The sequence below is a fragment of the Perna viridis genome, chromosome 3, assembly GCF_037379345.1.
Source record: "Perna viridis isolate PV_CMFRI_1.1 ecotype Kerala chromosome 3, ASM3737934v1, whole genome shotgun sequence".
Lineage (NCBI taxonomy): Eukaryota > Metazoa > Mollusca > Bivalvia > Mytilida > Mytilidae > Perna > Perna viridis.
The window spans coordinates 46,014,342-46,042,333 of NC_142447.1; the positions used below are offsets into that span (position 1 = coordinate 46,014,342).

Sequence of the window (27,992 nt, forward strand, 5' to 3'; positions counted from 1 at the left end):
CAACAGGGTTCTTTAACATGCGAGGAACGTAGCATCTTTCCCAATATGCACCACTATGGTTTGCGGTCAGTTTTTCTGTATTATAGCCTGACAACCCCAGCATGTAAAACGCCAGGGGTACCCCATTCCACCACCTGGGGCACTCATCCCAGTTGCTCTGTCGGCAGAGTGCCTAGCCCCCGGCTAGGTTTCTGAGCACTATTTAGTTGCCTTTTATGACAAGCCTAGCGCTGCTGCAGGCCTATTCTTTTGACACCTGGATATGCAGGGGCCATTTCTTGCTTGTCCGTGGTCCCTTTTTGATTTGCAATACCTAAACAGATAGGACCATATATTAATTGTTTGTGTAAATGTAACTGTGACCAAGGGTGCACTATACAGTTACATTAAGGCACACTGTTTCGCACACCAAGTTACCCCGGTCAAATTTTGTAAAACTTAAAATTAAAAGTTGAAATTTGGTGGATATATTGATTAAATGTAGATAAGCATTTATACATAGACAGATGTAATATATGTTATGGTAAACAGGTGTAATTTAAATGAAAAATGGTATCCCGAATGTTTCAGTCCCCTGCCATAATAGGTTCTCTCCTCAGCATCAGATGGCTGATTTTCAAAATACCTTATTTCGCAAGAACTTTTGGGACTAAAATTGCGAGAGAATGAATCAAAAAGGGTCTTATTGTTTTTACCTTTTTTCCACCTTCTCCATGCATGCTTTCCTCCTGTGGTAGTGTCTAAATGCCTGATATTTTATTAAACATAGTATCTGGCTGTTAGTTTTGGAAAGACACCCTAGATTTGTACTAAAACTCAGTAAAATTTTTTCAGTATGTTACCATGGCTACTGGATTTTATAAGAATAATCACTAAATTACTTATGACTTGAACCTCCACACACTAAGGATTTAGAAAATATGCACTTTTTTATGACAAAACACTAGAAATTTCTGTGTGGACTGCCTCAAAACAGCTTTATTTCAACAAAATGAGACCAAATTTTCAGAAATAATGTAACTGTATTGTACTACCTAAGTGCTAATCTCAAATTCAATGGACCATGACTGTAGAGGTAATGGACACAGATTTGTGGTAGAGTGACACTAATGCAAATGCATACCAAATATGATTGACCAAATCGGAAAACTTAAAATGAAAATCTTAATGTGGACAACAGAAACATTATACTTTCATTTCACCTTCATCAAACACTTTTAATTTATTTGAATTGCACCATCAATTTTATTGTTTAAAATTAATGCTCTTACTTCCTGTAAATATTAATGAAATGATGAAGGACATGACTAATTTAATGTTTCTTGACACATTCTGCAAAATCTATATTTCCTAAATGGAAACATTTTGATTTTACATTTAAATACACCCTGTACCAGCAATTAAAAAAAATCAGTTGTTTTGATTGGTTTGCAGGATCAATGATGCTGTTTGGAACTACTTACATGTATTTACTAGTGCGAACAAAATGGTGATCTGTTATGTTAACATACAAAAGGCAACATCCAATTACAAATTTTGTGTGTTGAATTCATGTACATGTATAAAATCATTATTTAGATTTGCTATGCATCCTTTCGAATTCAACAAAAAACTGTTCACCATATCATAATGTGACCACTGATTTACCAAATATGACACTATGCAAATGCTATTTAATCACCACCAGTATATTCATGACGCAATGGAAGAGGGAGATTCACCATGCTGTAAAACCTAGATTTAACCCAAAATTTCCTTTGAAATACCAGTAACAAGTCAGAACCATTGCGGTACCAGCTACTCCAGAGGTGCAATATCCATTTTGTCAGATTTAATTTGGACTTGACTATGGATCAGGTAGGTGTTTGGTAATTTTGTTGTTACCTTTATATGCTGCAAACAACAAGTGAATTATTCTTATACAAAGAATCATAAGTTTTCCATCCTTCATTGATGTGTGAACAGGGTTCATCGATCTTATCAAAATTAGACCTACATGTACCAATTGTTCCATTCCACACTATTCTACTTTCTATTTGAAATATTTGATATTCCAATCAACTTCATCACAAACTTAAAACAAAATTTAATGTGAAACATATTGTTATGTTCAGGTGTTGAGCATCTTACAAATAAGTGTCCATGTTCTTAACAGGAGAGAGCACCATTCAAGACTCTTGCATATAAAATTGACAAATCAGTCTTCATATTTGGTCTCTTAGGAGGTCATAAACATGTCCAAAATTCTTTTTTGTTTTTTATTAGAAAAAATGATTCTGTTACATTTTCTTTCTTTTCAGCTATCGCATTTCTACTAAACCACATGTATTTTGAGTGAAACAGGTCCAACAATATCCCACTGGACTGCTCATACAAGTCACATTCTACAACCCCTTGATGTTGGTTGGATCAAGCCACTATTTAAAAAAAAATACATTGACCTTTGCCACAAGATAACATCTCTTTACAAAATTTAATGTTTGTGGTATGGCACATAAACAAGGGTTGAAAATTTTTTTTTCAAACCCAAGCTCAAGGCTTTTTAAATTTGTTTATCCCAAGCCCAAACAGTGATGCTAAGTCCCATATTTTAGGATGAAGTTAAAATAAAGAAAGCCCTTGAAGCCATTGAAGGTACTGCTGCTGCCACAGATTTGGATCTCTAGCTAAACCAATAGTTTGCACATAACAAATGGTCCAGATTTTTCTCATTCAGTTTGAGGGGATCTATGCACAAATTTTTAGTTCTCTTGTTTGGTTAAATGCATTAGCATTTTTATAAATTTTCTTCAATACTTGCAGGGCCTTGAAATTAATTTGTAGGGAAGTCAATACATTTCCAATTTTACCTGTCCCTAGTATTGTTATTTAATCTTTATTCAAAGGTTGTCGGGATCATCAAGTTGGTCATCATACACTTTCGATTTTTCAGCAATTGCTTTTGAATCTGCATTTATTGCTTAAATTTTAAACTAGAGGCTCTAGAGAGCCTGAATCGCTCACCTAGTCAAAAATAGTCTTTTATTAAGCTTTCTAAAGCTGAACTCCTGACCTTACTAAAAGGTTTTCATACTACAAAATACATCTCTCATAGTCATTATTGAACTCTTCAAGAGCAACAGCTCCAACATCAATCATGGAAATTTCGGCATACAAGTAGGTCTGTCTCACGTTGTTGATCAATTTTACTCAGTGAAAACTTGGCTAAACCCATTGGTTTTCAAGTTATTTCCACAAATCCTCATTCTTTAGTAACGGTGATCATGTTTTTCAACAGATCAAAAGTCTCCACACACAGATTGTTAAGGATACATGCCATGTTTGGTTACAGTCCATCCTACTAGTAGTCTCAGAGGAGAAGATTTCTACAGTTGGAAATGTACAATTCGGGAAAAAATCCATTTCAGGACCCACTACTCATTCATCTATCTACAGATCTTTCTAAAAATTTTGGCATAGGTCAAACTCATCATGCTGAACAAGTTTACCAGTACCACCCTTGCCAGATTTTAGCTATAATCAACTGTTTTTGAGTTATTCACATAATTCTGCATTTTGACCCCTATGGTCTATTTTTAGTAATGATGACAATGTTTTTTGCAAGATAAAAAATCTACACCCAAAGATTGTTAAAATGTTCAATATAACATTTATGCTAAGTTTTTTTTTCAATCCATCCAGTTGTTTCAGAGGAGAAAATTTTCAAAGTTGGAAATGTAAAATTCAGGAAAAAAATCCATTTCAGGATCCATAACATAACTTATTCATTCGTCTACAAAACTTTCTGAAAATTTCGACATGGCTCCATCTCATCATGCTGAAAAATTTTACTCCCTGCCAGATTTTAGCTAAACCCAGCTATTCTTGAGTTATGTGCAAAATTCTGCAATTTGACTCCTGCAGTCATTTTTTTGTAACAGTGGCCATGTTTTTTGCCAGGTCAAATTCCCCACACACCATTTGTTAAAGATATTTTATAAAACCTTCATGCTAAGTTTCGTTCCAATCTATCTAGTAGTTTCAGAGAAGATTTTCAAAGTTGGAAACGTAAAATTCGGGAAAACAATTCACTTCAGGACCCAGAAACATCATTCGTCAACAGATCTTTCTGAAAATTTCGGTCTAGGTCCATCCCACCATGCTAAATAATTTTGCTCACTGCCAGATTTTAGCTAAACCCAACTGTTATTGAGTTATTTCCAAAATTCTGCAATTTGACCCCTGTGGTCAATTTTTAGTAATGGCGGCCATGTTTTTTGCCAGATCAAAAATCAACACACAAGGATTGTATGCAAAGTTTGGTTACATTCTAATAGTTTCAGAAAAGAAGATGTCTGAAAAAATTAACAGATGACGAGGGTCGACAAGTGAATACCACTTATTTAAACCCCCACAATTTGTCCCAAGTCTACAAGGATCTAGGACATCACTTCGCTTATGATACATGTAAGTGACAAATCTATCAAAAAGGACTCTTTACCTTATAACTTTGTCCTCTAACAATGTCCAGGTTTATAATACATCTGCCTCTTATTAACAAGGTAACAATTTTGATACCTTAATTTTCTATCAAAATGGTATTTCAAATAAAAGAAATGTATTTCACAAATAAACACTTAGTCTAATTACAAAATGTTAAGGAGAAGACCATTTTATTATGCAGGTCATAAATATCGAAACTAATCTATTAAATGGTATTGAAAATTAAATTTAAAAATGATAATTTCCTTTTCTTAACTAATTAATCCCTATTTAAATGTATAATAAGGGAATTTGAATTTCCCACGCATGTGGCGCCACCATGATCATTTGAGCTGTAACGTCACAAAGCCAGTTAGTAAAGTGAAAGTAAATACATGTATCTAATTTATTATGATATCCTTAAAAAACACAAATTTGGGACTTTCCCCTATAATTTCAACCCAAAATATACAGAAGAGGAGATTGAGGTACAACGTGTAAGCAAATGTCAGACAACATTGACAAACTGCGGGATTTGCAGCTAGCAAGCTAGTATGTCAGAGGAAAATCTGATGAGTGTTTGTGTTGCCAGTCAAAAATCTTTTTTGAATAAATCTCTTTATCAATTGTGCAGTCGTAAGCTTGACAAGTGAGCAAGTTTTGGTTATTAGAGAAACATTATCGTAGAAATATTTGTGCGATATTCTTTGTTTACAAATTATAAGTGCAGTACTTGTATCAGTATCAAACCTACTTAGTGACATCATGTAGATAATTATCTGTCAACAAGACCAAAGGAAATATAGAATACTAATGAGGCCATAACAAATATATGTCTGTTTAAGGTCTCCCAACCAACCCTTAGCATTTTTATCAGCGAACTGAAAGTAAAAAAATAAAATTTGTACCAGTAATTTCCTTTTTTAAAAAAAAGTATAATTAAGTCATTCCAGCGTTTGAGTTAACCGGGTGTTACTTCGTTCGTCTAAGCATATCAGCCACCTAGTCATACACACAAAGCCAGCATGGCACAGACCATGTTACCAGCGCTGAAATTAAGTACATTAGTGAATGTCGTCAAAATCTCACTCCAAGAGTTACGACTTAGTTCAAGCAAAGCCCTTATGGCACTTTTGCTACTTTTTAAAATTGTTTTGTGCATAAATATTAAAAAAAGCAAAAGGACATTAAAGAGCTACAGTTTGGCAGCCAACTAAAATCTGACAGCAAGACACTTTTAGTTCATGTACTACACATATATTGGGATCTCACTGAATCAAGGTAAAATCTAAACTTTCATTGCATCCTGGTGAAGGAGTAGATCTTGCCCGCTAGTAATTCTCACCAACTGATTTTTCATCCTCTCCTGCGAAATAAGTTCATGGCCAATATTTCAGACAAAATGTCTATCAGATTGCTGATATTTTTTCTTTCAAAATTGAGCTATAATACAATGATTTTCGTGTTGGAATAAAAATTTTGGTGAGCAGATTGGAGAGAATTGCTTCTGTCTTGAAAAAGGCAAGAACTACTCCCTGAAGAGTACTGATGAATGACGAACTAAATTAAGTGGTCCTGACAGTTTTGCAGTCTTGGGAAGATAATCACAACTTTGCGTGGTCACTTTCTGTTTGTGAGGTACCAACGTCGGATAAAAAATGCCTCACTCCGCAAACTTTATGAGTACTGTAAAGTTGCAACAACGAAAGGTGCAAGTGCGCGAAAACAAGTGCAGTTGCTGTGCGTAGCACTGTCACTAGCGCCTCCATACCGACAAGTAATGAAGTGAGTCGCAAAAACAATGTTTGTTAAATCAAACGATTGTATAAATCTTTGAATAAAATTTGCGTACCTTCAAGTTCAACCGAAATATATTTGTTGGCAAGGTCTGCTCCGGTGTCACTGGCTGCACTAGGGGATATCATAGGGAAAGGGGAAGGAAACAGAGAAATATGCTGCAAGAAAATGGCGATTATTTCCTCTCGGAAAAGCTTTGGGTTCTTTAAAAATGCCCGATAAATATATAAAGTAACGCTGTGTTCTCGCTAACGAGATGTTCATTTCATTGGCTGTAAACTTAGCCGAAACATAACGAATATTGTAATTAGCCACGTGCATAAAAGCTTTTTTTTAAGGTTAAACCTCTAGATTCGGCATCCTTCATATAATAATTTACAAATAATATTCAAACCGTAGACATTTATTTGAAAATTTAAACATACCAAGTACATATATCCAGGGGGTCATTTTTTTCTGTAAGTGGAAAAGGGGGTTCAGTTGTTTTACAACTTCAAAGAGGGGGGTCATTTTTTTGCACATGGATTTCAAGGGGGATCCAAATTTTAAGTTAAGCAGAGCATTACACCAGTCAAATTAAAACATATTTTACCACCATTAAACATTTTATTTCATTGTCACATGCATGATCTCTGGTAAAATCAAGTTCACATATCAACATAACCATCAGGACCTAAAACATTTACAGTTATTAAATCAAATTGGTCCGACTTATCTGCTGACGATTCAATTTCCTTACCAATATCTTGAATCTCAAGAGCTGTGTCTGATTCTGCTTGATTTTGATAAGACTTTTCCAAAGTATCAAGTTTTGGAATTGAAGACTTGAATTTTTTATTGTAAGAATTCTTTAACATCTCAACTGCTTTTGCTTCAAAGAGTAGTGAAGGGAACTACGGTTATAACGGTAATAAGAAGAATGTTATCCAGGGACAAAGGCCAGACATGGAAAACAGACGTACAAAGAACATGAAATTTTGTCAAAATCAAATATACAAATTAACAAAAGCAAATGAGCAACTACGATTCCACTATAAACTTGGAGCATGGACCAGGTGCGCCAGTAGGGTAAGCGTCCTCTGCTTTTCTAGATACACCCACCGAGTTGCTCATAAAAAGACAAGTCCGGGGTAGACGAAAGAGGAAAGGAAAACCATGACACGTTGAACAATTCAGTTTTCATGGCGCAGATGGATACACCATAGCGATCCACGATTTCAGGATGACGACCATAACATAAAACTTCTTTAGGGATGACTTCAATCTTGTAGCAACACAACCTTGTTCCAGAAGTTTATTTGTTAGAATTCTAGCGCGATACAAAAACTCTGCGTAGTTTCGACAAGCTCTGGCATAATGTAGTAGTTGTTACATGTATACGAAAACTCCATACGCACGTTTTATAGAGGGGGTATCACATTTAAAAAAAAAACGTTTTTACGGGGGATAAGAGAATATCATGGGGGGGGGGTCAAGAAAGTTTTATATGATTTCAAAATGACCAGTCCCCCCTCCCAGGTAAATAATGATACATTCCTATATCCATTTGAATCGTAAGGGGAAAAAGGGGGCTATATAGTCAAATTTTGTGTCCCGGATCTTTTTATGTAATATTCAAACCAGAACCTTTTTTTCGCCTATTGCATCTTTGTATTTATATAAAATCATATATCATTGTCCTGCCTTTCTATTTCAAATGTTATCCTAGCCCCGACCCCACTCATAAAAATCAACATGGTTACTCGGAGGCGTATTCTGGTGGGGGAGTGCGCCCCCTAAAATTTGCAAAGCATGGGTTGTCATGGGTAGATTTAGGCGGTTTCAAGTTGAAACTTAAAATTTCTCGCTAATTTTACCACAAAAGATATCAACATTGCACCCACTCTATAATGTTTCAAAAATTTAACCTCAAAATTTGTGTCACCTCGTTCCGCTCGGCAGAATTTTTACTGTGCGCCCCTATCTAAAATCCTGGATCCGTCCCTGTTACTCCTACAACGTAAGAGGTTGGAATTCCGTTCCTCTATACCCTAGGATGGCACCAAGTCAGAAAATAGCTTGCCAGACAACCTTTAGCATTGCTGGAGTATAATATGGTTTGCTACCTAAGCATTGTATTGTTTTTTTATTTATTTCTTTATTGCTTTAATGGAGAATATTAAAATAGTTTCAAAACAGGCAACTTGTTTCATGCTAGACGGTTAAAGCAAAATATGATGAAAGCTATTTACAGATTAGTGAACAGGGACGGCTCCAGACACTTTGAAAAGGAGGGGTGCAAGCCAAAGTGATGGTGATGCTAACACATTATTTTTCATGTTTTGTCAATTTTACACATGGAAATGACTAATTTTCTGGTAAAAAGGAGATGTGCCAACCCCCTCTGATCAATGAACAGGTATTACCAGCACAGTTGACTAATAATTATCATTCGATAAGATGTCCTATTAAACAGGTGCATCATGAGCTTATGGTATGATTATCTCTCTTAACATGTGAACCAAAAAAAAATCACAATTTACCAGTCTTATAGAGTTTATACAAGGAAACCATGAATTCAGATCAATTCAATGTAAATTATAGGTACAAGTACATGGCATGATTATGAATAGCTCAAAATTCAACAATAAATCTCTTCTTTTTCAAAATGTTTAATGTCTGTGAATGTTTATATTTTATTCTATTTACCCATGGAACTTGTTTTTTTTTCATTGATTGGTTGTGGTTTCAATGCATACTGCAATAATTTCTTGCATTTCAGGACAAGAATGTTTTCTGTATGAAATGATCCTGCTTTATACTACTCTACTATTATGACATTTTGAGGTGGTTTCATAGTGCTACCTCACAGAATCAAGTTGCTTAGCCAAATAGTTGTTACACAAAATTACTTGTTCGAGAAGTAGTGAAAGATTTAGCACTCACTAGTCATAAGTAGAAAACTTAAATACATGTACCATTTATGTTTGCCAATGAGATAGTCATTCAAAAAACAAAGCAAGTAACGATTAAGCTTCTACAAGTGAAATCACCACATGGATATCAATAATGGGCAAACCACATACCATTAAGCAATCTATAAAAAGGCCCAAAAATAAATAAAGTAAAACTATTTACAAAAGACCATAATCAACCTAATCTACAGAAAACAATGAAGTAATTTTTTAGCTCAGTTGATAGAGTGACAGCTTGCAGTGCAAGGGATTCTAGGTTGTATTCCAGGATGGTACTGTCAAGAAGTATACATGGCTGTTATTGTATACATGTATGAAAGTGACTTTTACTTTTGAAGCACAACACATTTAAACCTTGTACATTTGAATAAGAAATATGATTTTGAAAATATTTATTTTCAAACTTCAGCTTCATATCAGCTTTCATTACAGTGCAAGCAGAGATTTGAACAGCATTGAAGATCATCTAAATCATACATGTATGAATTCTTTTCAGTCATATATATGCCAAGGATGACCTGGAAGTATAAAAATCAGTAATAAATATACATAATACTCATATTCAAAGTTATTGTGATTCATGAATCCTGTATTGAAGTAGACCTCTATTTAAGTAAACCCTACATTATATGGATCATTGGATGTTTTTTTTCTTCAAACAAAACATCCCATTATGCTAAAATATTATGTCTATGTTACAACCTTCATTTAAGTGTCATGGGAACTGTAGTGCTACATTTTAAGTGATAAACACATATGGGATCTATCTACATTACACATGTAGAAATAATACAAATACATTTCTAAAATAAATTGACTAATGAGAGTTTCTAGTGAACAATCAAAAGACTTTGAAAGTGGGGGTCCAAGCTAATAATTTCCTCATTTTTGCAAAAAATTTCCACATTACTTCCAACATTTCCCAACAAAAGAGGTGGGTCCTACCTTTGGAACACCCCAAATCAATATTAAATTTTTTTTTTCAAAAAAAGGCATAAAAATATTGTATACTGAACCTCAAATACCTACACAATCTATTATCATACTTCATTTGAAGAGAGCTTCCTGTTATGTATGATTTGTCTGGTAACTTGTATCATTGGTAGGTGAACATGACGGCTGCATCCAAAATTTTCTGGAAAATATCAAAAAATATTTCTTTTTAATATGGAAAGAGATACTGAAAATCAACATGGATAGACTTTTATCATACTGTGATGACTATGGTATAATTGTACATGTTCATGACAACATACTGTGCAAAAGAAATCTGATGACTGATAAAACTAGTTCATTATCCTTAGTTACTGATATACAATGTAAGTCAACAGCTTGTATTTATGGATCTATTAAAAAAGTAAAAAAAAATAGCACGATAAACTTCTTAAAAAATTGAAAATTGTGTCATATACAAGGTCATACAAATGTATATGTTAATGTTTAGATTAATTTCCAAATCATATAATTCATGTAGTTTTCTTCAAGTTATGTATGAAATGTTCTCATATGACTTACATGTACAATACCAAGGAACATTAAATATTGTTTTTGATTGCTATTGGTCAACTATTCAGCAATACTTGTTTCACTGGAGTTTCCTTGACCTTGTACATGAATTTATTTTTGTTCTCAAAAATGAAATATGGGGTACTGTATACACAAATAACAGATTCTTGTAAGGTTTTGTTTGTGTTACCCTCATCATGTTCAACAAGTTTGTATCATAGACTGTTTCATTTAAATGAAAATCAACAGTCATTGACTCAACGACAACTCTTCATGTCTTTATAAAAATGTTTGTATGGACTATGGAACATGTATACAGTAGTCAGTACACATGTAAGGCTTAAGAAAGTTTCTTGTGTACCATATCTCCTATAATTTATACTGCACACATTTATTTAGACTACAGCACATGAGTTAGACAAATTATAATTAACAAATACATGGTATATGATAAACACTTACGTTATTTATCATAGTTCTTCATTATTGTAACTGTGTTCGAGCAAAATAAAATATTTGTATTTTCATCATGGCGGCACTGTAAACATTAATGAATGCATATCATTAATAATGTTCGTTCGTTTTGCTAATCAATTTTTTGATATATAAAAATATAAAAACAAGAAAATATAACAAACAATTGAAATAAAAACAAACTGTCATGTTCGAAATGAAAAAATATACTCAAATAAAACATTAATTTAGCGACAAATATGCCGAAGTTCATAAGCAAGCTGCTGATAAAAAAACACAATGGAGAAAATTTTAAATAGTTCGGTGTTTTTTGTAGAAGGTTTGGAATTATCTCAAACTACGATTTTCAGGTTCATTTGTATTCACCTTAATGTGTCACTTACTTTTTGGTGGAACTTATGTCCATATGTGAGTACACGAAACTCAAATTCAGACGACCCCCCCCAATGTGACAGCATGGTTTTCACAAAATACTGTTCGGAAGTCTAATTTTAGTTCAAAAGTCACATAAAAGTCCGAGAATTCCGAACACCTGTTTCCACCGGCTGGCTGCACTGGCTAAGTTGACCGGAAGTATCGGCCGATATATTTTCTTTTCAATGGTAAAGTGTTCATTTCATAATACGGCGTAGGCATTGCAATAAATCGGCGAGCACCGAGAGCTTTACCACACGTGTACTGTCTGTGCGAGATTCGTCAAAATAATAAAAACATTACAAGAGGGTCGGACGAAAATTTTTATTTCACAAGTGCAATATTTCTATTTAAATTTCAATGGGCAAGGGAAATCAATATTTTATTTGAAAATCTGTCTTGTTAAATAATGGGGATTTTTTTCAATGAGTGAGCAAGAAGCTAATTTTTAACTGCTTGAAACGAGTGACTATGAAATATTTTTTCCCCAAAAAATATCCAACCACATTGCCCTTTTCCCTTCGCTTTTAAATAGTCGATAGCCATGTAACACTTCGCCATATTGTACAATTTTTTTAATTAAAATCGTCTCTAGTAACATCCTTTTCAGTTTTAACCGGTCAGATCAATTTGTACAGATACCGGAAATATTACAGTTCTCCACGAATAGTGGGAATATTTTACACATATCATGTGACGTAAACAAAATAATATTTTTTTTTCCAAGGCGGGTTAGGTTCTTGACAACAGCAACAATGGAACAGCGGAGATACACGTACGTACATGTTTCCCGAAGTTTTTAACATCACATTCACTTCTTTAAATAAGTAAAAAAAAAAAAGGTAAAGATCAGAAAACTATCAGAAATGATTAATTTATTTTTACTGAAACGTAATCTTGACCTATATTTTTTTTTATTTATTTGACTGAAGGAAATGATGAACTTTCTCCGTAAGGACAGTCACTTTTGTTTGTTACTTCCGGGGCATGGCTATTTTTCGTTAGTATGCTGGGGAACCTTAACGAAAATTTAGAAAGAGTAATCAAGGGAACCAAGGTTATAGCGGTAATCAAAAGAATGTAATCCAGGGACAAAGACCCGACATGGAAAACAGACAAACACAACAAAGAACATAAAGTAACTAAAATCATACATACAAAGTAACAAAAGTAAATGAGCAACTCGGACTCCACTAAAAACTGGGAGCATGGACCAGGTGCACCAGTAGGGTAAGCGTCCTCTGCTTTTCTAGAAACACCCGCCGAGTTGCTCATAAAAAGTCAAGTCCGGGGTAGACAAACGAGGAAAGGTGAACTATGACCCGTTGAATAAATCAGTTTTCATGGTGCTGATGGATACATCATAACGATCCATAACGAGTTCATGATGACGACCATAAAACTTCTGTAGTGATGACTTCAATCTTGTAGCAACATAACCCTGTTCCAGAAGCCTATTTGTTAGAGTTCTAGCGCGATACAAAAAGTCTGCGTAGTTTCGGCAAGCTCTGGCATAACGTATGAGTTGTGATATGAACACTCCATACGCAGGAGCCGAAGGGATGTTGCCACAAATGAAAGGAAAGTTTACAATTCTGAATGAAAAGTCATCACGTTTGTCGTAAAGTTTGGTCAATAGTTTTCCCTTACCATCGATTTCTAATTGTAGGTTAAGATATGAGGCTGACTTCACAGTGTCTGTAGTATCCTTTTTCTCAAGTTGTGTTGGGTAGATGCGATGTATCAAATTCCCGAAATTAGGATTGTTTAAAGACAATACGTCATCTATATAGCGGAAACTGAGATTGAAGGATCTAGCCAAACGATATTCTTTCTTTCTGATCAAATCAGCTATAAAGTCAGCCTCACAAGAGTGAAGAAATAGGTCAGCAAGTAAAGGGGCACAATTTGTTCCCATTGGAATGCCGACCGTTTGTTGAAAAACACGTCCACCACACTGGACAAATATGTTGTCGATTAAGAATTCCAGCATTTTGTAAACATCCTCCTCTGTATATTTGGAAGATGATTTGGAATTATTTCTTACAAAGTATGAGGAATCTCTACCAAAAACTATATATTTTTATGTAGGTGTACCATCTTTTTTTGGAAAAAACAACGATGTATAATGTTTTTAAGTCGGGATTTTAACTGAATATGGGGAATAGAAGTGTACAGTGTTGAAAAATCATAGGTTTTAATGCTATTATATTCAGATAATAGTCTTGAACTGATTGTCTCCAAAAGATCTTTGAATTTTTCAGGATCCACATTGAATTAATACCACTACGGGAGTAACAAGTGTTGTTGTAGGACTGCAGACCCTCTTTGACAGTTGTGAGTATAGAAGTTAAAAGTATTAGAAGAGGTTTGGTGGTACATTTTGCAGATCCAGTTATGAAACGTTGTTTGTATGGATTCTTGTGAAGTTTAGGAATGCAGTACATAGACGGTAAGTCACAATCATCGTCCTTGGTAGAGAGACCAAAAGAGGATAGCACAGATTTATGGTTTTCCACAATCTCTTCTTTGGAGAGAGTGGTAGCAGTATAGGTCGTATCACTGCTATTATTTTCTACGTCTACCTCTGATAATAAACATTGGATATAAAACGTTTTGCAGACAAAAACAATGTTGTTTTGGGCTTTGTCTGCTGTTACGACAACATATTTTTCATGTATAGTAGACAACGTTTTTGCTACATCGGGATCTTTGAAAACTGATGTAGCCTTGGCACTCATTGACTTACTTAAAACTTTCATTCGTTTCAAAATTAAAGACCTCACGGCCTTTAACCACTCTGACAGAGAATCAACGTCTTCTTGTTCTCGTTCTATCCATTTTCTTGCATAGTCCTCGACGGCATCCATAAGAACTTTAAAGTTATAATTCCAATTTATGGAGCGTGGTTCACGGTACTTGGGACCTTTAGAAAGGATATTACGTAGATATTCGTTTTAGATAATAGTTAAATCTCCCGTAACGACGTGACCAGAAGGACTATACTTGAATGGAGAGGTTTTGCAAGAACAGTCAGGTGGTTTAGTCTTGAAGTCTTCAATCTCGAGGTTCTGCAATAATAGCCTTTTATAATTGAAAATTTTGGATGGAATGGGTGAAGTATAGGAATATGAAATAATTGGTATGGATTTGTTTTTGAAATATGGAGGAATTTTGTTGGTAACGTTTTTGTGATGGAGGATGTTAGCCAAGTTGCATCTATACCTTTGTTGACAAACGGTAGTGGACGAAATGATCGTTTTTCTTCATCTTGACTTTTCACACAAACTGGTTTAAAGAGTCTGTGGAAACCAATATCCAAAATGATGGCAACAAGTCTGTATAATGATGAGGTGGGGTCAGAAACAGGAGTGTCAAGACTTGTTTTGTAAAGGGAGTGTAGTAGAGTGAGAGGTATAGAATAAATTTTGGTTCTAATGTGATGAAGTCTAAGAGGTTTTTGTATGAAAGGAAGGAGACCATCTATGGAGACATCATGTAACTTGGGTGACGTTTAGGGGCAATGGCCATGACTTCTTTCCCGTCTTGGATTTTTGTTAAATAAATTCATCACATTCATGCTATTGTTATATTGGCTTGAAAGGTTTGCTATACTTTTGATGTTTTCATTGCATCCGTAAGGTATTGCAGTACCTAGTCTGCGTATCTAGTACTCCTCTCTTTCCCTACGATAGTTTTTACTTGGATAGGGACTGCTCGTAGGATGGTAATTTTTTTCTAAAATACGTACTTTCATGGAGAGGATTGAATGATGTTGCTAATTAAAGTGTTGATAAACTGTCGGGAATTTGGTGGTGTTAATTCCCGAACGATGACCGCACATTCTTTGATTTAATCGTTCCTGTGTTTCTCCGTCATATATTAAACCACATAAGTTGCATTCTAATCCATATATTAAGTTTGTTGATTTGCAACTTAAGTCATCGTGACTTCTTGTATGGAAGGTTTTGTTTGTAAGGGAACTGGAGAAGTAAAGGTCGGTTATAAGAATGTTGCATGTTTTGCAATTTTTAATGCCACATTTTGATATGGTACAATGTGGTTCGTTATCGTTGTAGTCAAATATATCGTTTAAAGTGATGGAACATGGTTTGATTATTTTAAAATAGTCAGAATTTTTGTACTGGAATAGATGGTCTGCAGACTGAACGTGTGATTGGGTACTTTTAGTTGAATTGGTCGGGGCACTTTCCATACCAGATGTGAGTGTGCTAAGATTCCCATCTGGGGACAACACATACTTACAAGACAACAGAGTGTCCGATCTGCTGTCAGATTCGGACCTTTTTATACTGGGCGACGTCCAAGCCAGTTTTTCTTTCATTCCTCTTGTTAAAACCATTAATTATAAGAAATTGTATGACTGGGTTGATGATACCCTCGGGGACAAAATCCACCAGCAGAGGTATCGACCCAGTGGTGTGAAAGAGTAATCAAGGGAACCAAGGTTATAGCGGTAATCAAAAGAATGTAATCCAGGGACAAAGACCCGACGTGGAAAACAGACATACACAACAAAGAACATAAAGTAACTAAAATCATACATACAAAGTAACAAAAGTAAATGAGCAACTCGGACTCCACTAAAGACTGGGAGCATGGACCAGGTGCACCGGTAGGGTAAGCGTCCTCTGCTTCTCTAGAAACACCCGCCGAGTTGCTCATAAAAAGTCGTCCGGGGTAGACAAACGAGGAAAGGTGAACTAAGACGCGTTGAATAAATCAGTTTTCATGGTGCTGATGGATACATCATAACGATCCATAACGAGTTCATGATGACGACCATAAAACTTCTGTAGTGATGACTTCAATCTTGTAGCAACATAACCCTGTTCCAGAAGCCTATTTGTTAGAGTTCTAGCGCGATACAAAAAGTCTGCGTAGTTTCGGCAAGCTCTGGCATAACGTATGAGTTGTGATATGAACACTCCATACGCAGGAGCCGAAGGGATATTGCCACAGATGAAAGGAAAGTTTACAATTCTGAATGAAAAGTCATCACGTTTGTCGTAAAGTTTGGTCAATAGTTTTCCCATACCATCGATTTCTAATTGTAGGTCAAGATATGAGGCTGACTTCACAGTGTCTGTAGTATCCTTTATCTCAAGTTGTGTTGGGTAGATGTGATGTATCAAATCCCCGAAATTAGGATTGTTTAAAGATAATACGTCATCTATATAGCGGAAACTGAGATTAAAGGATCTAGCCAAACGATATTCTTTCTTTCTGATCAAATTAGCTATAAAGTCAGCCTCATAAGGGTGAAGAAATAGGTCAGCAAGTAAAGGAGCACAATTTGTTCCCATTGGAATGCCGACCGTTTGTTGAAAAACACGTCCACCACACTGGACAAATATGTTGTCGATTAAGAATTCCAGCATTTTGTAAACATCCTCCTCTGTATATTTGGAAGATGATTTGGAATTATTTCTTACAAAGTATGAGGAATCTCTACCAAAAACTATATTTTTTTATGTAGGTGTACCATCTTTTTTTGGAAAAAACAACGATGTATAATGTTTTTAAGTCGGGATTTTAACTGAATATGGGGAATAGAAGTGTACAGTGTTGAAAAATCATAGGTTTTAATGCTATTATATTCAGATAATAGTCTTGAACTGATTGTCTCCAAAAGATCTTTGAATTTTTCAGGATCCACATTGAATTAATACCACTACGGGAGTAACAAGTGTTGTTGTAGGACTGCAGACCCTCTTTGACAGTTGTGAGTATAGAAGTTAAAAGTATTAGAAGAGGTTTGGTGGTACATTTTGCAGATCCAGTTATGAAACGTTGTTTGTATGGATTCTTGTGAAGTTTAGGAATGCAGTACATAGACGGTAAGTCACAATCATCGTCCTTGGTAGAGAGACCAAAAGAGGATAGCACAGATTTATGGTTTTCCACAATCTCTTCTTTGGAGAGAGTGGTAGCAGTATAGGTCGTATCACTGCTATTATTTTCTACGTCTACCTCTGATAATAAACATTGGATATAAAACGTTTTGCAGACAAAAACAATGTTGTTTTGGGCTTTGTCTGCTGTTACGACAACATATTTTTCATGTATAGTAGACAACGTTTTTGCTACATCGGGATCTTTGAAAACTGATGTAGCCTTGGCACTCATTGACTTACTTAAAACTTTCATTCGTTTCAAAATTAAAGACCTCACGGCCTTTAACCACTCTGACAGAGAATCAATGTCTTCTTGTTCTCGTTCTATCCATTTTCTTGCATAGTCCTCGACGGCATCCATAAGAACTTTAAAGTTATAATTCCAATTTATGGAGCGTGGTTCACGGTACTTGGGACCTTTAGAAAGGATATTACGTAGATATTCGTTTTAGATAATAGTTAAATCTCCCGTAACGACGTGACCAGAAGGACTATACTTGAATGGAGAGGTTTTGCAAGAACAGTCAGGTGGTTTAGTCTTGAAGTCTTCAATCTCGAGGTTCTGCAATAATAGCCTTTTATAATTGAAAATTTTGGATGGAATGGGTGAAGTATAGGAATATGAAATAATTGGTATGGATTTGTTTTTGAAATATGGAGGAATTTTGTTGGTAACGTTTTTGTGATGGAGGATGTTAGCCAAGTTGCATCTATACCTTTGTTGACAAACGGTAGTGGACGAAATGATCGTTTTTCTTCATCTTGACTTTTCACACAAACTGGTTTAAAGAGTCTGTGGAAACCAATATCCAAAATGATGGCAACAAGTCTGTATAATGATGAGGTGGGGTCAGAAACAGGAGTGTCAAGACTTGTTTTGTAAAGGGAGTGTAGTAGAGTGAGAGGTATAGAATAAAGTTTGGTTCTAATGTGATGAAGTCTAAGAGGTTTTTGTATGAAAGGAAGGAGACCATCTATGGAGACATCATGTAACTTGGGTGACGTTTAGGGGCAATGGCCATGACTTCTTTCCCGTCTTGGATTTTTGTTAAATAAATTCATCACATTCATGCTATTGTTATATTGGCTTGAAAGGTTTGCTATACTTTTGATGTTTTCATTGCATCCGTAAGGTATTGCAGTACCTAGTCTGCGTATCCAGTACTCCTCTCTTTCCCTACGATAGTTTTTACTTAGATAGGGACTGCTCGTAGGATGGTAATTTTTTTCTAAAATACGTACTTTCATGGAGAGGATTGAATGATGTTGCTAATTAAAGTGTTGATAAACTGTCGGGAATTTGGTGGTGTTAATTCCCGAACGATGACCGCACATTCTTTGATTTAATCGTTCCTGTGTTTCTCCGTCATATATTAAACCACATAAGTTGCATTCTAATCCATATATTAAGTTTGTTGATTTGCAACTTAAGTCATCGTGACTTCTTGTATGGAAGGTTTTGTTTGTAAGGGAACTGGAGAAGTAAAGGTCGGTTATAAGAATGTTGCATGTTTTGCAATTTTTAATGCCACATTTTGATATGGTACAATGTGGTTCGTTATCGTTGTAGTCAAATATATCGTTTAAAGTGATGGAACATGGTTTGATTATTTTAAAATAGTCAGAATTTTTGTACTGGAATAGATGGTCTGCAGACTGAACGTGTGATTGGGTACTTTTAGTTGAATTGGTCGGGGCACTTTCCATACCAGATGTGAGTGTGCTAAGATTCCCATCTGGGGACAACACATACTTACAAGACAACAGAGTGTCCGATCTGCTGTCAGATTCGGACCTTTTTATACTGGGCGACGTCCAAGCCAGTTTTTCTTTCATTCCTCTTGTTAAAACCATTAATTATAAAAATTGTATGACTGGGTTGATGATACCCTCGGGGACAAAATCCACCAGCAGAGGTATCGACCCAGTGGTGTGAAAGAGTAATCAAGGGAACCAAGGTTATAGCGGTAATCAAAAGAATGTAATCCAGGGACAAAGACCCGACGTGGAAAACAGACATACACAACAAAGAACATAAAGTAACTAAAATCATACATACAAAGTAACAAAAGTAAATGAGCAACTCGGACTCCACTAAAAACTGGGAGCATGGACCAGGTGCACCGGTAGGGTAAGCGTCCTCTGCTTCTCTAGAAACACCCGCCGAGTTGCTCATAAAAAGTCGTCCGGGGTAGACAAACGAGGAAAGGTGAACTAAGACGCGTTGAATAAATCAGTTTTCATGGTGCTGATGGATACATCATAACGATCCATAACGAGTTCATGATGACGACCATAAAACTTCTGTAGTGATGACTTCAATCTTGTAGCAACATAACCCTGTTCCAGAAGCCTATTTGTTAGAGTTCTAGCGCGATACAAAAAGTCTGCGTAGTTTCGGCAAGCTCTGGCATAACGTATGAGTTGTGATATGAACACTCCATACGCAGGAGCCGAAGGGATATTGCCACAGATGAAAGGAAAGTTTACAATTCTGAATGAAAAGTCATCACGTTTGTCGTAAAGTTTGGTCAATAGTTTTCCCATACCATCGATTTCTAATTGTAGGTCAAGATATGAGGCTGACTTCACAGTGTCTGTAGTATCCTTTATCTCAAGTTGTGTTGGGTAGATGTGATGTATCAAATCCCCGAAATTAGGATTGTTTAAAGATAATACGTCATCTATATAGCGGAAACTGAGATTAAAGGATCTAGCCAAACGATATTCTTTCTTTCTGATCAAATTAGCTATAAAGTCAGCCTCATAAGGGTGAAGAAATAGGTCAGCAAGTAAAGGAGCACAATTTGTTCCCATTGGAATGCCGACCGTTTGTTGAAAAACACGTCCACCACACTGGACAAATATGTTGTCGATTAAGAATTCCAGCATTTTGTAAACATCCTCCTCTGTATATTTGGAAGATGATTTGGAATTATTTCTTACAAAGTATGAGGAATCTCTACCAAAAACTATATATTTTTATGTAGGTGTACCATCTTTTTTTGGAAAAAACAACGATGTATAATGTTTTTAAGTCGGGATTTTAACTGAATATGGGGAATAGAAGTGTACAGTGTTGAAAAATCATAGGTTTTAATGCTATTATATTCAGATAATAGTCTTGAACTGATTGTCTCCAAAAGATCTTTGAATTTTTCAGGATCCACATTGAATTAATACCACTACGGGAGTAACAAGTGTTGTTGTAGGACTGCAGACCCTCTTTGACAGTTGTGAGTATAGAAGTTAAAAGTATTAGAAGAGGTTTGGTGGTACATTTTGCAGATCCAGTTATGAAACGTTGTTTGTATGGATTCTTGTGAAGTTTAGGAATGCAGTACATAGACGGTAAGTCACAATCATCGTCCTTGGTAGAGAGACCAAAAGAGGATAGCACAGATTTATGGTTTTCCACAATCTCTTCTTTGGAGAGAGTGGTAGCAGTATAGGTCGTATCACTGCTATTATTTTCTACGTCTACCTCTGATAATAAACATTGGATATAAAACGTTTTGCAGACAAAAACAATGTTGTTTTGGGCTTTGTCTGCTGTTACGACAACATATTTTTCATGTATAGTAGACAACGTTTTTGCTACATCGGGATCTTTGAAAACTGATGTAGCCTTGGCACTCATTGACTTACTTAAAACTTTCATTCGTTTCAAAATTAAAGACCTCACGGCCTTTAACCACTCTGACAGAGAATCAACGTCTTCTTGTTCTCGTTCTATCCATTTTCTTGCATAGTCCTCGACGGCATCCATAAGAACTTTAAAGTTATAATTCCAATTTATGGAGCGTGGTTCACGGTACTTGGGACCTTTAGAAAGGATATTACGTAGATATTCGTTTTAGATAATAGTTAAATCTCCCGTAACGACGTGACCAGAAGGACTATACTTGAATGGAGAGGTTTTGCAAGAACAGTCAGGTGGTTTAGTCTTGAAGTCTTCAATCTCGAGGTTCTGCAATAATAGCCTTTTATAATTGAAAATTTTGGATGGAATGGGTGAAGTATAGGAATATGAAATAATTGGTATGGATTTGTTTTTGAAATATGGAGGAATTTTGTTGGTAACGTTTTTGTGATGGAGGATGTTAGCCAAGTTGCATCTATACCTTTGTTGACAAACGGTAGTGGACGAAATGATCGTTTTTCTTCATCTTGACTTTTCACACAAACTGGTTTAAAGAGTCTGTGGAAACCAATATCCAAAATGATGGCAACAAGTCTGTATAATGATGAGGTGGGGTCAGAAACAGGAGTGTCAAGACTTGTTTTGTAAAGGGAGTGTAGTAGAGTGAGAGGTATAGAATAAAGTTTGGTTCTAATGTGATGAAGTCTAAGAGGTTTTTGTATGAAAGGAAGGAGACCATCTATGGAGACATCATGTAACTTGGGTGACGTTTAGGGGCAATGGCCATGACTTCTTTCCCGTCTTGGATTTTTGTTAAATAAATTCATCACATTCATGCTATTGTTATATTGGCTTGAAAGGTTTGCTATACTTTTGATGTTTTCATTGCATCCGTAAGGTATTGCAGTACCTAGTCTGCGTATCCAGTACTCCTCTCTTTCCCTACGATAGTTTTTACTTAGATAGGGACTGCTCGTAGGATGGTAATTTTTTTTCTAAAATACGTACTTTCATGGAGAGGATTGAATGATGTTGCTAATTAAAGTGTTGATAAACTGTCGGGAATTTGGTGGTGTTAATTCCCGAACGATGACCGCACATTCTTTGATTTAATCGTTCCTGTGTTTCTCCGTCATATATTAAACCACATAAGTTGCATTCTAATCCATATATTAAGTTTGTTGATTTGCAACTTAAGTCATCGTGACTTCTTGTATGGAAGGTTTTGTTTGTAAGGGAACTGGAGAAGTAAAGGTCGGTTATAAGAATGTTGCATGTTTTGCAATTTTTAATGCCACATTTTGATATGGTACAATGTGGTTCGTTATCGTTGTAGTCAAATATATCGTTTAAAGTGATGGAACATGGTTTGATTATTTTAAAATAGTCAGAATTTTTGTACTGGAATAGATGGTCTGCAGACTGAACGTGTGATTGGGTACTTTTAGTTGAATTGGTCGGGGCACTTTCCATACCAGATGTGAGTGTGCTAAGATTCCCATCTGGGGACAACACATACTTACAAGACAACAGAGTGTCCGATCTGCTGTCAGATTCGGACCTTTTTATACTGGGCGACGTCCAAGCCAGTTTTTCTTTCATTCCTCTTGTTAAAACCATTAATTATAAAAATTGTATGACTGGGTTGATGATACCCTCGGGGACAAAATCCACCAGCAGAGGTATCGACCCAGTGGTGTGAAAGAGTAATCAAGGGAACCAAGGTTATAGCGGTAATCAAAAGAATGTAATCCAGGGACAAAGACCCGACGTGGAAAACAGACATACACAACAAAGAACATAAAGTAACTAAAATCATACATACAAAGTAACAAAAGTAAATGAGCAACTCGGACTCCACTAAAGACTGGGAGCATGGACCAGGTGCACCGGTAGGGTAAGCGTCCTCTGCTTCTCTAGAAACACCCGCCGAGTTGCTCATAAAAAGTCGTCCGGGGTAGACAAACGAGGAAAGGTGAACTAAGACGCGTTGAATAAATCAGTTTTCATGGTGCTGATGGATACATCATAACGATCCATAACGAGTTCATGATGACGACCATAAAACTTCTGTAGTGATGACTTCAATCTTGTAGCAACATAACCCTGTTCCAGAAGCCTATTTGTTAGAGTTCTAGCGCGATACAAAAAGTCTGCGTAGTTTCGGCAAGCTCTGGCATAACGTATGAGTTGTGATATGAACATTCCATACGCAGGAGCCGAAGGGATATTGCCACAGATGAAAGGAAAGTTTACAATTCTGAATGAAAAGTCATCACGTTTGTCGTAAAGTTTGGTCAATAGTTTTCCCATACCATCGATTTCTAATTGTAGGTCAAGATATGAGGCTGACTTCACAGTGTCTGTAGTATCCTTTATCTCAAGTTGTGTTGGGTAGATGTGATGTATCAAATCCCCGAAATTAGGATTGTTTAAAGATAATACGTCATCTATATAGCGGAAACTGAGATTAAAGGATCTAGCCAAACGATATTCTTTCTTTCTGATCAAATTAGCTATAAAGTCAGCCTCATAAGGGTGAAGAAATAGGTCAGCAAGTAAAGGAGCACAATTTGTTCCCATTGGAATGCCGACCGTTTGTTGAAAAACACGTCCACCACACTGGACAAATATGTTGTCGATTAAGAATTCCAGCATTTTGTAAACATCCTCCTCTGTATATTTGGAAGATGATTTGGAATTATTTCTTACAAAGTATGAGGAATCTCTACCAAAAACTATATATTTTTATGTAGGTGTACCATCTTTTTTTGGAAAAAACAACGATGTATAATGTTTTTAAGTCGGGATTTTAACTGAATATGGGGAATAGAAGTGTACAGTGTTGAAAAATCATAGGTTTTAATGCTATTATATTCAGATAATAGTCTTGAACTGATTGTCTCCAAAAGATCTTTGAATTTTTCAGGATCCACATTGAATTAATACCACTACGGGAGTAACAAGTGTTGTTGTAGGACTGCAGACCCTCTTTGACAGTTGTGAGTATAGAAGTTAAAAGTATTAGAAGAGGTTTGGTGGTACATTTTGCAGATCCAGTTATGAAACGTTGTTTGTATGGATTCTTGTGAAGTTTAGGAATGCAGTACATAGACGGTAAGTCACAATCATCGTCCTTGGTAGAGAGACCAAAAGAGGATAGCACAGATTTATGGTTTTCCACAATCTCTTCTTTGGAGAGAGTGGTAGCAGTATAGGTCGTATCACTGCTATTATTTTCTACGTCTACCTCTGATAATAAACATTGGATATAAAACGTTTTGCAGACAAAAACAATGTTGTTTTGGGCTTTGTCTGCTGTTACGACAACATATTTTTCATGTATAGTAGACAACGTTTTTGCTACATCGGGATCTTTGAAAACTGATGTAGCCTTGGCACTCATTGACTTACTTAAAACTTTCATTCGTTTCAAAATTAAAGACCTCACGGCCTTTAACCACTCTGACAGAGAATCAATGTCTTCTTGTTCTCGTTCTATCCATTTTCTTGCATAGTCCTCGACGGCATCCATAAGAACTTTAAAGTTATAATTCCAATTTATGGAGCGTGGTTCACGGTACTTGGGACCTTTAGAAAGGATATTACGTAGATATTCGTTTTAGATAATAGTTAAATCTCCCGTAACGACGTGACCAGAAGGACTATACTTGAATGGAGAGGTTTTGCAAGAACAGTCAGGTGGTTTAGTCTTGAAGTCTTCAATCTCGAGGTTCTGCAATAATAGCCTTTTATAATTGAAAATTTTGGATGGAATGGGTGAAGTATAGGAAAATGAAATAATTGGTATGGATTTGTTTTTGAAATATGGAGGAATTTTGTTGGTAACGTTTTTGTGATGGAGGATGTTAGCCAAGTTGCATCTATACCTTTGTTGACAAACGGTAGTGGACGAAATGATCGTTTTTCTTCATCTTGACTTTTCACACAAACTGGTTTAAAGAGTCTGTGGAAACCAATATCCAAAATGATGGCAACAAGTCTGTATAATGATGAGGTGGGGTCAGAAACAGGAGTGTCAAGACTTGTTTTGTAAAGGGAGTGTAGTAGAGTGAGAGGTATAGAATAAAGTTTGGTTCTAATGTGATGAAGTCTAAGAGGTTTTTGTATGAAAGGAAGGAGACCATCTATGGAGACATCATGTAACTTGGGTGACGTTTAGGGGCAATGGCCATGACTTCTTTCCCGTCTTGGATTTTTGTTAAATAAATTCATCACATTCATGCTATTGTTATATTGGCTTGAAAGGTTTGCTATACTTTTGATGTTTTCATTGCATCCGTAAGGTATTGCAGTACCTAGTCTGCGTATCCAGTACTCCTCTCTTTCCCTACGATAGTTTTTACTTAGATAGGGACTGCTCGTAGGATGGTAATTTTTTTCTAAAATACGTACTTTCATGGAGAGGATTGAATGATGTTGCTAATTAAAGTGTTGATAAACTGTCGGGAATTTGGTGGTGTTAATTCCCGAACGATGACCGCACATTCTTTGATTTAATCGTTCCTGTGTTTCTCCGTCATATATTAAACCACATAAGTTGCATTCTAATCCATATATTAAGTTTGTTGATTTGCAACTTAAGTCATCGTGACTTCTTGTATGGAAGGTTTTGTTTGTAAGGGAACTGGAGAAGTAAAGGTCGGTTATAAGAATGTTGCATGTTTTGCAATTTTTAATGCCACATTTTGATATGGTACAATGTGGTTCGTTATCGTTGTAGTCAAATATATCGTTTAAAGTGATGGAACATGGTTTGATTATTTTAAAATAGTCAGAATTTTTGTACTGGAATAGATGGTCTGCAGACTGAACGTGTGATTGGGTACTTTTAGTTGAATTGGTCGGGGCACTTTCCATACCAGATGTGAGTGTGCTAAGATTCCCATCTGGGGACAACACATACTTACAAGACAACAGAGTGTCCGATCTGCTGTCAGATTCGGACCTTTTTATACTGGGCGACGTCCAAGCCAGTTTTTCTTTCATTCCTCTTGTTAAAACCATTAATTATAAAAAATTGTATGACTGGGTTGATGATACCCTCGGGGACAAAATCCACCAGCAGAGGTATCGACCCAGTGGTGTGAAAGAGTAATCAAGGGAACCAAGGTTATAGCGGTAATCAAAAGAATGTAATCCAGGGACAAAGACCCGACGTGGAAAACAGACATACACAACAAAGAACATAAAGTAACTAAAATCATACATACAAAGTAACAAAAGTAAATGAGCAACTCGGACTCCACTAAAGACTGGGAGCATGGACCAGGTGCACCGGTAGGGTAAGCGTCCTCTGCTTCTCTAGAAACACCCGCCGAGTTGCTCATAAAAAGTCGTCCGGGGTAGACAAACGAGGAAAGGTGAACTAAGACGCGTTGAATAAATCAGTTTTCATGGTGCTGATGGATACATCATAACGATCCATAACGAGTTCATGATGACGACCATAAAACTTCTGTAGTGATGACTTCAATCTTGTAGCAACATAACCCTGTTCCAGAAGCCTATTTGTTAGAGTTCTAGCGCGATACAAAAAGTCTGCGTAGTTTCGGCAAGCTCTGGCATAACGTATGAGTTGTGATATGAACATTCCATACGCAGGAGCCGAAGGGATATTGCCACAGATGAAAGGAAAGTTTACAATTCTGAATGAAAAGTCATCACGTTTGTCGTAAAGTTTGGTCAATAGTTTTCCCATACCATCGATTTCTAATTGTAGGTCAAGATATGAGGCTGACTTCACAGTGTCTGTAGTATCCTTTATCTCAAGTTGTGTTGGGTAGATGTGATGTATCAAATCCCCGAAATTAGGATTGTTTAAAGATAATACGTCATCTATATAGCGGAAACTGAGATTAAAGGATCTAGCCAAACGATATTCTTTCTTTCTGATCAAATTAGCTATAAAGTCAGCCTCATAAGGGTGAAGAAATAGGTCAGCAAGTAAAGGAGCACAATTTGTTCCCATTGGAATGCCGACCGTTTGTTGAAAAACACGTCCACCACACTGGACAAATATGTTGTCGATTAAGAATTCCAGCATTTTGTAAACATCCTCCTCTGTATATTTGGAAGATGATTTGGAATTATTTCTTACAAAGTATGAGGAATCTCTACCAAAAACTATATATTTTTATGTAGGTGTACCATCTTTTTTTGGAAAAAACAACGATGTATAATGTTTTTAAGTCGGGATTTTAACTGAATATGGGGAATAGAAGTGTACAGTGTTGAAAAATCATAGGTTTTAATGCTATTATATTCAGATAATAGTCTTGAACTGATTGTCTCCAAAAGATCTTTGAATTTTTCAGGATCCACATTGAATTAATACCACTACGGGAGTAACAAGTGTTGTTGTAGGACTGCAGACCCTCTTTGACAGTTGTGAGTATAGAAGTTAAAAGTATTAGAAGAGGTTTGGTGGTACATTTTGCAGATCCAGTTATGAAACGTTGTTTGTATGGATTCTTGTGAAGTTTAGGAATGCAGTACATAGACGGTAAGTCACAATCATCGTCCTTGGTAGAGAGACCAAAAGAGGATAGCACAGATTTATGGTTTTCCACAATCTCTTCTTTGGAGAGAGTGGTAGCAGTATAGGTCGTATCACTGCTATTATTTTCTACGTCTACCTCTGATAATAAACATTGGATATAAAACGTTTTGCAGACAAAAACAATGTTGTTTTGGGCTTTGTCTGCTGTTACGACAACATATTTTTCATGTATAGTAGACAACGTTTTTGCTACATCGGGATCTTTGAAAACTGATGTAGCCTTGGCACTCATTGACTTACTT

General features: G+C 36.0%; 1 protein-coding gene and 1 long non-coding RNA gene across 5 annotated transcripts in view; both read right to left on the minus strand.

The window, feature by feature from the left end:
• LOC148622488 (uncharacterized) overlaps window positions 1-7,225 on the minus strand; it is a 66,128-nt gene extending 58,903 nt beyond the window's left edge. For 2 of the 3 annotated variants that reach the window (XM_088572484.1, XM_088572482.1), the window contains exon 1: window positions 6,314-7,221. The gene's annotated coding sequence lies outside the window, so the exon portion shown is untranslated. Of the gene's footprint in view, window positions 1-6,313 lie in introns of all 3 variants that reach the window. The other variant, XM_088572483.1, reaches the window with a different exon arrangement.
• Window positions 7,226-9,589: 2,364 nt separating this feature from the next.
• On the minus strand, window positions 9,590-11,765 carry LOC148622489 (uncharacterized). Of its 2 annotated transcripts, none has more exons than XR_015920663.1 (4): window positions 11,576-11,765; window positions 11,181-11,256; window positions 10,242-10,347; window positions 9,590-9,730 (listed from the first exon to the last, which is right to left on the minus strand). It is a non-coding gene; the product is annotated as an uncharacterized LOC148622489 (long non-coding RNA). The 2 variants fall into 2 exon arrangements; XR_015920664.1 differs by lacking the exon at window positions 11,576-11,765 and adding an exon at window positions 11,403-11,421.
• Between the last annotated feature and the right edge of the window lie 16,227 nt (window positions 11,766-27,992).